General features: G+C 46.6%; 1 protein-coding gene across 9 annotated transcripts in view; it reads right to left on the reverse strand.

Annotated features, from left to right (window-relative positions):
* Window positions 1-13754, reverse strand: part of TACC1 (transforming acidic coiled-coil containing protein 1) — a 622392-nt gene that overhangs the window by 418744 nt on the left and 189894 nt on the right. The window contains exon 1 of one of the 9 annotated variants that reach the window (XM_085633922.1): window positions 9101-9235. The exons of the other annotated variants lie outside the window; for them this stretch is intronic. The gene's annotated coding sequence lies outside the window, so the exon portion shown is untranslated. Of the gene's footprint in view, window positions 1-9100; window positions 9236-13754 lie in introns of those variants that run through there. 9 annotated transcript variants of the gene reach the window in all.

Here is a 13754-nt window from a genome sequence, read left to right on the forward strand (position 1 = left end):
CATTTATAGGAGAAATCTATATGACACTTTCTCATTTCTCTAGAGTGTCAGCACCGACATGTTAAAATGCTTGAGCAATCCAAGGAATTCAGGATGCAGCTGGGAAAAGATTGCCCCATAGGATAGTTTGGCCTATAGAAATGCTAGGAACTCCCGATTCATCATTCATGTGTTTATGTACACTACATTTGGTATTTGTTAAGGAATATAATTTCAGCTGCGGCCAGCACCGATCGGAGGTAGGGGGCGAGAGGGGGTTGAGGGAGGACGCTGGGGAAGCAGGTATTATAAAATAATTTAACTTACCTTCTCGCTGCTTCCTCGCCACGTCTCTCCTCCGTAGTCCTCCATCACTGCCCTGAACAAGAAGCACACCCAGGTTCCCAGGCAACCAATCACAACGCTGTATTAGAAGCATTGCGATAGGTCTGAGCGCAGTGTTTCCACGGTCAGACGCTGACTGGGAGCCTGGGCATTTTCTCCACGCAGGCTGTAATGCAGCCTACACAGAGAGCATGCGAAGTGTGCAAGACTGTTTTGCAGTCCAGAGAGGGCTGGCCAAGCAGTCATTGCACACATAGGTGGGTGCTACCACTCCTTCCAAGCCCCCGCCCCCAACGCAAAGCTGTGGAAGTGAGAGAAAATAAAATTATAACGCAAGGTAATATAATTTTATTTTCACTTTATTTCACTGCTAAAAATCAGTGGGGCGACGCTCCTCCATCTTAGCGGAGGAGCTGCCACTGTATAATTTTTAGAAACATTTTATTGGTTTAACAATAGCACGGAGCTGCAATGCTTTCTGCCTTTTACAGCGGTAGGTATTGGACACAGTGCATTATTTGAGCAGGTGGGGCCACCAGCACTCATTTATCGTCCTTATACTTTGACCCACAGCAAAAGACAAAAAAATGCAAAAGGGGAAAAAATGAGGAAGAGAATGACGAAAAGCAGCGACAAAGGGAGAAAACAGGGATGAAAAAGAACCTATAGGAGTGAGATAAAGTGGAAGGGGGGTGTCTGGTGGTGGATAAAAGAAGCATGAGGTGGAATCAAGACCAGGCAGGTTTAGTATTCGCCTCCCCCACATTTGATAGCGTGGGCGCCGGCTTCTGAGCAAAACTCTGGGCCAAGGCCCTGATTCTCTTACAAATGAAGCAGCAGCTGTAAGGAAACCTAACACCATAAAAAGCATCCTGACACAAACAGTACCAGAGCTCCAGGGTTGGATTTGGATTCGAAATCAGCCTGGGCACGCAAAAAAAAAAAAAAGAAGTGTCCCACATTTGCATATTGCCTTTCTTCAAAACACTGCTTCCGTGAAGTTTTATAAACACCTGAAAACAAGTGAGACCACTTCTGCTCAGGCCCCCCTGCCCTGCCCTGCCTCCACTCAGTATGCACACATTAATGGGCCGGCCCAGGGAGAGAAAGGGAGTGACCGTTGATAAAAGGGAGGTAATGGACGTCCATCTACCGCCAGAAAGGCCACTCAGGGTCCCACTGGGCCGCTGGTGACATCTCAACACACCAGACACAGCCCACATCGCCCCCCCCCCCTCCCCCCCCCCCCAGGCTGCCCAAAAAAGCAGCCCACAGCTGGAACTTGGATACCGCCCGTCGTCCATGGCCCGGGTGCCCGCCTTACCAATCCGACCCCTCAGAGCTCCCACCCATCTATCACCCTCGTACTAAACATCAACTGTTCTGCTCCCCGCCCTCGGAGTCCAATGACGAGAGTGGTCCAGGGACACCAGGTCTGAACAGCTGTACTCATGGCTAATACTGCCCGGTAGGCATTGCCCCAACCCTGAGAAAATGACCTCATGCTTAGCTTATGCAAGGATTGCGCTATGAAAAACAAGTCACTGCTCGCCATGCGAAGTCGACTGATGCCAAATAATGAACGGCAAAACCTGAGCAGGCGGGTTCAATAGGTGCAGCGAGAACGATTCACCTCATGAACTTAGTCAGTGACGTTGAAATACGGTCGTGACCCTCGATTGAAGCTGCCAAAGAATATTCAAGTACAAGAGCTGCTATTCCTTACTAGGAAACTGGACATTTTCCCAGTGTCATCAGCGCTGGTTCAGAGTCAGCCACATGCGAATAGGTGGATACGGCTGACAGACCCAGACCGGTTTGCTTCTCTCCGTTACCAACACGAAAGATACCGTCCCCGTTGCTGAACATTGCAGACTGCATTCTGCCAGAGACATACTGCACCGAAGTCTTACATTTCTCTTTGGCAACATTCCCTTCCAGCTCCAGCAACCAACAGGTGCACTTTCTTAGCTAAAAAGTGCAACAAACAGCCTACTCCTCGTGGGCCACCAGTAGAACAAGTTATGGGAGGTTCGCAAATGCAGCTCTCCATATGTCCGATTCATATAGCCAAAAATGACTGGCGACGACCCATTGCACCGCGGGCAAAACAGTTCTGCGACTCTCGACATGCATTTGTGCATAACAAGAGCAGGGCGGAGTGGGTTTCGGCTTCCTGCCACATACACTGGCACGTAATCAGATATAGTTTTCATTTTTTTCACAACTATATGTGCTAAATTACTTAATTTACTTACTATTAGATAATGTTTTCTAATCATTTAAACGGTTTCAAGTCGGTGCCTGTGGTTGGGGTAAGAGGGCTGAGTACTTGGAAAAGTATTGAAAAGACAGGCAAACATACAACATGACAAACGTGTTAGTCGAGTTTAGACACTGTGCATGAAAACGCTGTTGATTAATTTTTTTGTCACGGGTTCATCTTCTTTTGATCTACGCGCTTCCTTCAAGTTCGTCCAAGTATCTTCAGGAGCACTATAGGCATTTCTGCAAATGCTACCAGTGGCCTCATCGTTTCTTTTTGCAGCCCTGGCAACAGCGCTTGATTTGTAAAAAGAAAAGTAAGTCGCAGGCACTCGTCGGGAAGCCACTGCACCTTGAACTACCCTCTGGCCCGGTCTGCAGCTGCCAATGACAGTACCTGCACAACTTCGAACCATTACAATGCTACAAGTGTGACAATTCAGACTATTTGAGGCCCCTAAATCAATAGGAATGGCTTGTGGGGCAGGAGTTAGTTGGATTTAATGTACATTGAATTAGTAAACAATTCTTCTGCTCGTCTCTAAATTACCCAAACAGCGCCACCATGTGGCAGCTGCCATAAGTGTCAGTGTTGACAAGTGCTGGTGCAGAACACCAGACACCACCGGCTCAAATTAAGCACTGCTTAGCAGCATTATTGAGTACTGGCCAGAATTTGTGATTAGTACTGTGTTTTAACCACTGGTGTCCCAGCTCCTCGGATACTACTGCTCTGCAACCCTGAGTAAGCACTTTACAAGCACTAGCTAGCTCCACATAATAGGAGGTAGCACTGCACAGATTCTGTCCTCAGAACAGGAGCAAAACCGAGGAACTAAATCCACCAAATATGAGGACCACAGGTCCATTATCGTAAAGCAAAATGATGCGCCCACATCCCCCTGCAGAATGAGACGCCGGGCCTGGAGTCTTATTACACAGATGTTCATTGACTTTGGGATGAATGGGGCCCCTTAAATGTTTGAAGCACCCTGGAGGGTTGACCCTTCACCCTTGCGCCGTATAGGACTGCTCCCCTGCACAGATCTCGTTTACAGTTTAATACAAGCATCTGCAATGCAATAGGTCTCGCATTTACACAAGTTTGAGCTATTGGCATTGTAAAAGACAATGCTTTTTATTTATGGCTTGGTTTTTAAAACTTACATAATAAGCATTGTCACTTACAATGCTAATAGCTTGAGCTCTCACAAATGCGAGACCTGTTGCATTCCAAGTGCTTGAAGGCATCACTGAGTTTCTCCCTTCTGTCTCCCATGGCCCCTGAACATCTCCCCGCTTTTAACCTGCAGAACGTAGAATAACGTGTTAATACAACAAACACCCCTGAAAAAAAATCAAACCCAACAATATGGGTGATTCCCTGTGCCATGTTTTCAGGTCCTTTCACTCCGGCACTGGGCATCGGGTCCCTGGTATTTGAAATCTGACCGGAGGTGTAAAACCATTCACTGCTTTCAAAATGGGCATTTTAGCCTCATCTAAAACACCTCGAAAATGATCTTGATGACGTGTTAATGAATGAGAACATGTACCTGCGCGACGGCGCACTCGTGATCAACAGGTATTAATGTTCACTGCGCCCCTTCCAGGGACCATCTTATGATGCGACAGATATAGGGTCGATTCTGAAGAAAAGTCGCCCAGGAATACATTTCTGACAGAGGATTGAAGGAGTACTGATGGGAAACCATGATGACAATCAAATTTTCATGAGGCCAGTTGTGGAAATCTTTGAAAAATTTAAACTTTCTCACATGCGTACATGGGTATTTTTGGAAACATAAATATAGGTAACGTACATTTACGCATGCACAAATCTCTTTCAAATGCAGAAATAAATTCCCCATTCCCCTGCATCGCAAACAATTTTGGGTGAGTCTGTTCGCCGTTTCCACCCTTCTTAAAGACGTACTCCCGCCCAGACAATATTACATTTTGGACAATGTCACAGGAGGGAACGATTGAGAGAACACCCACAAACACGTAAGCTTGGCGGGGACAAACTTCCAGTCCCAGGGCATTCCCACCACGTAACGTCCGCCGCCCGCTCCTTGGTCGCACAATACATGGAAGTAAATGTCTTTACTAGGTGTTTCAAAATGGTAATTGTTTTATAAGCCCAAGCAGTTGAAGTGTGCGTGACCCTCAACATGTCAGAGTTCTGCAGTGGAAGCAGCTTCGAGCACCTCTGAATGCAGATACTTGAGCTTGTGGGTTTGCCAATAAAACAAATATTGCTCCCCAGTAGGTAAAGCATGCAGTGTGACAAGCTAAGTAAAAGATCCAGTCCTCATGGGCGGTACCAAATGGAGACAGGGCGGTTAACAAGACAGGACTAACAAGCCTCACAATGAATCGGAAGCCAGCCTTTACCAAGGACAATAACACCATCCAATGAAAAGTATGGGCGGAGAGTGGGTGAGGCTTACACAGCATACTCAACTACTGCATGCCTCTCAGAGCGAGCAGTGCATGCGCGCTGCCGCTAGATTCGACCTAGAAAAACAGTAACTAGCTGCCAGTGTCTTTCTGGGAGAGTAGCATCTCATTCTTAAGGACCAAGATAAGGAGGAGCGACAAAGAGGTAACAAGCATTGGCATAGCCAATAGGTCTCGCCTTTGGGACCTTATAAGTGTTTAGCCATGCAACAGTTGCATAACTAAATACTTATAAGGTCCCAAAAGTGAGACCTATTGGCTATGCAAAGCGGCCCTGCGGCCACGTAAGTGAAAGCGATCACGATCAAACATCAAAGCGGCTGTGCGGCCGAGAAACCGGAAGTAATCGCGATAAAGCGCGGCGCGCGTGCCCGCGCACATGCACTGTGGCTCTAGGCTGGCCTGGTAGCACTTTTTGGAGCCCTCTCAATAAGTCACGCCATACCAGCGCATGCGCTGGGTCAGGCGAGACCTAAAAAGTCGTTCCCTAACAGTAATCAGTGGAAGGATAGATGCCAGCCAATAATAGAGATGGTAAAGATTTCAGAAAAGAATCCACAAGGATAGATGTCAGATAGTAAGAGAGATGGAAAAGAGTCCAGGGGAGAATGCAGGTGAGGGTCAAACACAAGATGGACAAGTTGGGGCAAGAAGAGCATTGAACAAGAAGTAAAGAAATGAGAGTAACAGTGAAGGCAACCAACTGTAAGCAGTTGGTGGACTGTAATTTTCTGTGTGTTCTCGGCCACCACAATAGGTCTTTGGAAGGAGACAGCTTTTTCAATCTAATAAATGACAAAAATGTAATTGACACTCTCTTAAGTACCTTAGACTAGTTTGGCTCCTTTCCGTACAATATTGTTTCAATTACATATACGTGATGTAATGTACGAAAAAATACGGTAGAGCATTTTTTTGGATAATTCTTTTAGCATTTCCCTCTACCCTGCAATCTCACTTAAAATGTTTGGCTCGATGTAATGTTTTGCCTTGCATACATCCAGAACGAGAAACCGAAAAGCACTACTGCAAATCAGCTTTGTCTTTATTTGTTAAAGTCTTCAAGACGCAAAAAAATGTACTTGCAGTATTTCAAATTGCAAAGAATAATTGTGAGAAAATATACACGTCGCTTTAGAACCCCCTAATTACATTATCTCACACTAGGATGCAGCATTAACAAGTTTGAAGACCATGGTCTTAGAGCGATCCCCCAAAAGTCTGTTTTTTATGTTCATGGACATACGAAAATAATCTATGGATACAAAATGGGCAAGCAGAATTTAGCTCTGTTTCTGACCACACATTTGGTGACAAGGGTTTAGTCAAAACATGGCCTTCAGTGGTACCACAAATGTACAAGAAGGGATGAAAAAGCAAATATTGAAGGTCATTAATTACAGCAGTCAACGTACCATGAGGAACAATGGCATAGCCAATGTGTCATAAATCTTAGGGAAAGGAAGGAGGGAAATGGCCCCCGGCTGCAGCTTGAACTGTGAAATACAATAATAATCAGGTTTTAGTAGGCCCCTCAGGCCTCTGGGACAGGGTGTCATTGCACCTGCTGCACCCATGGAAGCTACGACCATGATGCGGAAGATGCTAAAATGTTGAACTCTGAAATGGGGGGAAATGCCATAGAATTTAGAGGCAAAGTAAAATAGGCTGTGCTATGCGTCCATTAAGCTTCTTTGTTCTGTGTTCCAAAAATTAATTTAAAGTGAGATTTTATTTTTCAGCGACCTCACTCCAAGTCTGCAGATCGGCGAAGTCTTTGGCAAATGGTGGTCCCCCATGGCTGTGGCGTCTGGATTAATCCTTCTCTGGCAGGCTCTTAAGAAGTGTGCCAGATTACGTGCTAAAACGGATTAAGAACACAATTATACCGCGGCGTGTATGCTAGAGGAGTCATATACAGTGCTCGTGGTAAGCTCTCGCAACCTCAACACGACACAGGAATTTGGAAACAAAGGCGGCGTCTGCAGATATGTGGAAAGTGAGGCTAAGGTGACTTGAATTAACTGCAAAAACAAACCCCATCCACCGCACCCAAAAAATTCCCCCTTCGGTGGCTGTTGACTGGGGCCAGCAGCGCTGCCTGCCTCTCGGCTTGGACCCGCACCAGGGGTCAGTTGGGCCGCTTCTGGAATGTTCATTCGCTGCGGTCCCATCGGGAGAGCAACGCGGGCCGAAGCCCCGTCAGCGCGTTCCAACATACACAGAGCAGCTCCACGCGACATCTGGGCCTATGGCGGGGGCAGCACGTCCACCATTCCTGGGGCCAATGCAGGTGGGGGGGGGTTGCATGAGGCCTAAGTGGAGACCCCGCCTTCTGGGGCCACTGGTACAACTGAGCCGCAGCTGGGGCCCACCATCCGGAGTCCTGCTTTCTAGGGGCCGCATGATCCAGCTGTGTCCAGACTCCAGAGGGGGGCGGGGCAAGCCGTCACATTCATGGCACCGAGAAAAAGACGAGCTGAGGGGGCGGACGTGAACCCGAGCCACCGAACGACCAGTCCTGTAAATCACTCACCAGATGACATGCAAACCATATAAGAAGGCTTCTTAAAATCTAAGAAAAAAATATTATTTGAAAGCTCTGTGTCACAGATTAATGCACGGATTGACATTTATCAAAATGTGTAGTTTCTCAACATTCGTGGAGAACCCAATGTGCATATCACTCTCCCTGGCTTTTCATGACAAAATGGAAGAACATTTCTGAAGACGCCACACACCTCAATAAAGGTAGTAATATAAAAACAAGACAAGCCCGGTGGAGCGTGGCGCGCGCGCTTGGCGGGGCGGGGGAGCGCATTCCAGGCGGGGGAGCAGACCCTTTGAAGTATGATGCCGAGGGCGCCAGTGGGCTGAAGCGCTTCCCCAAAAGTGGATTGCATGGCAGCACGATGCATGTGATTGTGCGCGTGCTCGCCATGCAATCTACTTTTGGGAGCACTTTGAAATGCCCCTTTACTAAAGTCTCGTCTAGCGATTGCTATCGCAATAGCTAGACGAGACCTAAAAAAGCAACTGTGACACAAAGCCGCACTGTGTAGTCCTTAGACTATATGAAACAGAACTATTCCAGGAGTTCAAGGCACACAGGGGCGCTATGGAAGTTACCAGTTCTGCTTGAGTTATTGCGCAGCGCCTTACCATTGCTTGTGCCTCGCTCCTTTAGCCCACAGAAGCTACGTTAATTGGCCAGCTTTCCTAAGTTCCCACCCGTTGTCGCCAGACCTCCCAAAGCAAGGCAATTAGCTAGTTTACATGTTGCAAGTTTAAACAAAACACTGCAGATAACATTGGGTATTCGGTTTCAGGAATATTAGTTCTAATTAAGGGTGGGCGGAACTTAACTCTGCGAGATTCTGCGGAGTTCCGTAAATGGGCAGAAATGAGCAGGTCACGCTGTTCGTGCTGATTTTTAGTACTGGGACATTGTTCTGGGTTGCAAAATCAGTGTGAACGGCATGAAGCGGCGATTAGAAAGTAGATTTTCTACTCGAGCAGCAGCTTTCTCACCGTCAACGGTTGCGACCACCCGAGTTGAGAAAATCTCGCCGCATGCCCCCCAAGCTCCTGAAAATCACAGTAAGGGACACTAATTCTGACTCGCTAATTTACTGTTGGCGAGCAGTGCACAAGAAAAACCTCCGCCACGCGGCGGTGGGCAGAGTTTGGTCAGAACTCCGCATTATGTGGCCAAAACTCTGCCCACCCCCAGTTCTAATGGATCAGTTGCACAGAGTGAAACCCGGAGCTGGACTCATCTGCACAAGGAGTGACGTCATCTAACCAGAATACTTTGTTTGCAGCAGTGATCTTTCATTTGACAACTCAGAGCATTCTGGGATCTGTGGTCTTACATTCCGGCTGATTCACCTTATTTGAGAGGGAAAGCCTTTGACTAAGAAAAGTTGAGTCCCTGTGGCCTGGAGTCAGCTGGTAACTCTAGGGGGTATATACCGAAACCCGCAAACATTATAAACAACTTCCACGAGAGATTTAGTAATAGCACGCATCAGCTGCCCGCACATACCTCAGCAGACAGCTCCGCGTGCCTGTTGTCTGCAGGAACTGTTGCCTTCTTTATGCCTGACCCAGGTTCCATCTTGGGGACACAGGTGAGGGGAATCCTCCTAACTCCCGGCAAAACCGGATCTTCTGTTCTGGCCATTGCCGTCCTTAAAGAACCCGACTTTGGTACTAAGAAGTCGGGTGTTTATAGCCGCGTTTTGCTTTTCAATTCAGATTGCTCTGCCGCTGAAAGAGACTGTAGCCAGGCACCCTGGTACTCGTAAACTCCAGTAACAGAAACAAGTGGCGCTTAAAAAGCCACACACCACAACTATGCATTCTGATGCCGAAATCACTATTTTCTTCTTTCTGCATAGTGTGTCAACTCTTCCGGCGGCCTGCACTGTAGTTCAGCAAAGGCGAACTTGTAAACTCTCTTCCCTTTCTACTATCTATAATCCTTTGTTAAGCTTTACCGTGTTCAGAACTGCATTTAGGCATTCTGGTAAATGTAGTCTCCTCCAGGGCTACTTCTTAAACAGACTGACAACACAGCTGCGCCTTCTGGAGCGTGCATCCTCTATTTTGTTCTCTTTAGAATTAATGACCTCTTTAATAGCTATGCACTGAAGTATGGAATGCTCGTTGGAGAATATATGTTAAACTTAAAGGAGCCTCGCCCTTCAGTGAAGCAGTATTTTTATTTGCAGTCATATGAGGCATATCCTCGGGGACTGGGGGTGGAAGCCACTTGCCCATCGCTACTCTGGAAAAGGAAGTCATTATTGCCTCAGGTGGAATGCAATTTAATAGGACAAATATAAACAATCCTATTTGTTTGCTTACTGTTAGAACTGCATTACTTTAGTCCCAAAAGACTAATTACCCACTAAACCATTTTCAGTCCGAATAAATGAGGTTCCTTAACTCCTTCAGTGCCCATGACGAGATGGTCTCGTCATGGAGCGCGGTTGCGCTGTGCCCATGACGAGACTATCTCGTCATGAACCCCGCCCACTAATGAAAGGGCCGGCACAGGGCGGGGAAAGGGCGGTGCACTGAAGGGGTTAACTATGACAGGGATTTAAAAAAAAAAAAAAAAACTTCTCAAAATTCCAATTATTTTATAATCTCATGAACGCCACGTGACAGAGTGCTCTATTTTGCTTGCTTGTTACCTCTGATGGGAATTTAGTTGTGCCTGTGGCGCTATGCTGGTAACGTTAGGGTGTTCTCTCTGTTTGTGGTACCACAGGCCAGCCTATACCTGAAGCATTTGATTGACTATGCTCTGGCATTCTAGATGCCATGTTATCTGGATGAAGAGTTCCCCAATCTTGTCCTGGTGGATGGTGCATTCCTTAAATTATTGGCTCCAGATGGACAATCTCAACTAGTGTGTCGAACACTCCGGCTGTGGACTCCACCCATGGCCTTTGTTCTCTCAAGGAGACTGGAGTGCATCCAATAGGAGGGATATGAAAGTCATGCGGATGGTGGTACAGTTGTCTTCTGTTCAAATAAATGAAAAAGCCTTGTTGTCTGTCACTGACAACTGAGTATTCAAGACATGGTCAAAAGACAAGGGGGAGCCAGAGTGTTTTCTCTTGGTTCGAGCTCCATCGCCATTCAGTTTGGGCTGCCTACCATCCAGGGTTGAAAAATGGACACTTTCCACCATCTGGGGGTCTTTCCCTTTGACAAGTTGTCCTCTTAGAAACTATGGACAAGATGGGCCAGACTTGGTTGGGTCTCCCTGCCTCCGTTTGGAATGGCCATCAGAAAGAAAAGGGTGGCCATCAGTTTCGGAGCACCATACCAGCATGGTTTCCTCTCATCAGGCTTCTGTTGGTTCAACTGTGCTGGCCCCTGTCTCTGTCACCATCCTCTAAGAAGTGATTGGCAAAGATCAACCCTTGGTTGACTGAATTGCATCGGAGGTCATTTGTATTTGTTAAGCGCGACAATCATCCTGAGGGCTATCACGGCGCTAGGGAAGCTGTGATCTGAAATGAGGGTGAAGTGGTACTAGGGCATCTGTGAAGAAGGAAGCCTCGTCTAGAGGCTGCGGAAATTTCAGAAATGAAATCTTAGGAAACAGAAGTGTTTTCAGCTTCTTCCAGAATGACGTAGTCGTCAGTAAGGCAAACGTCTAAACGCAGTTCATTCCAATTAACGGCCGCCAAATGAGGGAAAGAGCAGCCCCCAGCTCTAACTTTCTTAATGCGTTTGGATTTGGCCAAAGCAAGATAGCAGGACCTCAGTTTTTGTGTAGGGGCATAGAATTCGATTTTGCCCTTCAGGATACGAGGGCCACGCTTGTGTAGCGCTCTGTGAGCATAGCGTAGGAGCTTAAACTTGGCTGTTCGGCACACAGGCAGCCAAAGGAGCTCCCTCAAACATTCTGATGCCGAGCTGTATTTGTTTTTATTGCTGACAAGCTTGGCGGCTGCATTCTGGATCACCTGCAGTCGGGAAAAAAGGTAGCCTGGCATGCCCACATTGAGCGCATTCCCATAATCCAACTTGCTAGAAAGTAAAGCCTGGGTAATGGTTTTCCTACAGTTCAGGGGGATCCATAAGTAGCTTTAGCATGGCAAAGCTGTTGATGCATAGCGCTCAGACTTGGTCCTGCATGGTTAGTGCATTGTTGATGAGTATGCCCAGGTTTTTTACAACACGTTTGGGTTCCAGGGCAGTTCCTAGTGACCGGGGCCACCAGGTAGCGTTCCAAACTAGGTGAGCTCTTCCAAAAAGCAAGATCTCAGACTTCTCAGCATTTAGTTTCAGACAGTGGTCTGTCATCCAAGTCACTGTTTCTGAGAGACAGTTGATCAGGCGGTTCCTAGTATCCTCATGCCTTTCTTCAAAGGCTATCAGCAGCTGCATATCTTCCGCATAGGAGCAGATACTAAAGCCCCATTTCCTGCCGATCTTGGCCAAAGAGGAAACATAGGCATTGAAAAGAGTAGGGCTCAGGGATGCTCCCTGCGGGATACCACAGTTAATAGTTTTTGGGTTATAAGAGAAGGGGCCCATATTTACTTTTTGTGTTCTGTTACGTAGAATAGAGTTGAACCATTGAAGGGCTTTTGAGCATAGTCCCTTTTTGTGCAAGATGCTCAGCAGGAGGCCATGAGATACAGTATCGAAAGCTGCTGCCAAGTCCAGGAGGATCAGGGCGGCAGCTTTGCCCTGGTCCATCAAGGATCTGATGTTGTCCAATACCGCAAGTAAGGTGGCATCTGTGCTGTTAGTAGCTCTAAAGCCAGTCTGAGGGGTCCAGGAGTTCATTGGTCAAGGAGGCTGAACATTTAGGTTTAGTTCACCTCAAGTGTCAGATGTTTCAGCTGATTTTTTTAATGATACACAAGTCCTGCCACCTTGGAGGACCATTCTAAACACTGGTATGCATTTTACTCCTGGTGATCCTGACACAATGTGCATCCCAACCAATGTTTTCAATTTTTCCAGGCATGTAATTGAAATGGGCTTGGACCATTCTTCCCTGAGGAATCATTTAGTTGCTATGTATGTTTTTATTAAAGCATGGAGGACTACTTACATCTGCTGTGTTTTCTTCCCACCTGCTGCATGGCTTTGATGAGAACTTTGGCTCAAACTGATAGATCCTCATGGTATCTGCTACAAGTCCGTCCCATAGTTGGCTGTCTTGGGTGAGGAGGGCTGATACCTCTTAAACCATTCCTAGGATGCTTGTTTATGGTCCAGGGAGGACTTGGCCTTGCAGTTTGGGCAGGACTATTCCCATGGGGAGCAGCGTCAAGACTGATTTGCATATGGCCGGGTCCAAACTGGGGTGGCATGGTGAGCAAAAAAACTATGGATTTAGGCTCAGATCTCTGTACATCAAGGTGTTTGTAAATGTTCAGCATTCCATTCATCAATTGTTCTTTTCGCATTACAGTGTTTTCCACTCTGACCCCCTGTGACAGTGTGTACCATTGCCCAGCAGGAGTCATAATCCCCTGTATCTTTAGGGGTGTGAGGGGGAACCTTTTGCTCCCTCTCTTCCATACTATGCTCCTTTGTCTGAAGGTTAGCAATCATGCTAGACTTTTTGTACATCGCAGATTCTAGGCAATTGTTTAGGTAGCATTCTTTACCATGACAAACCTCCATCTGTATGTGGCTTACAGAAGGACAAAATAGTCCTTTCACCTCTCTGGAAATTACAGAGGAATATTTCCTTTATTTGTATTGCTTTCAGCTTTTCACTGATTTTTAGTGCAACACTTTTTACCACTGATTTTTATTGGTGATTTTCTTCCATTTTTATTTAAATGTGAATCCTGTATTCATTTTTCTTTATTTGTGTTTGAATTTTCTTGTTAGAAATTTTAAGTAAATGGAATGTGGGCACTGACACTCTTTATTTCCAACTGTTTCGTGATACTGGTTGGTTTGTAAAGCACAGCACCAACTCTACTTTCCATGAGGGTTACCAAGCCACTTAGGCAAAGCTACTAGTGGTGAGCACACTAAACAAATGTAACCTCTTTGGATTGGACTGCTGTGAATGATCAGTTAGGCCACTTGCCCACAGCAATCATATGTCACATTTTGTTTAGCTTCTAGAATGTTGGGCAGCAGACACAATTGCTTTGTAAATTGCTCAATGTCTTATGATGGCAGGTGTAGTGTCCTCCCCACTC

This window comes from Triturus cristatus, chromosome 11, assembly GCF_964204655.1.
Source record: "Triturus cristatus chromosome 11, aTriCri1.1, whole genome shotgun sequence".
Taxonomy (NCBI): domain Eukaryota; kingdom Metazoa; phylum Chordata; class Amphibia; order Caudata; family Salamandridae; genus Triturus; species Triturus cristatus.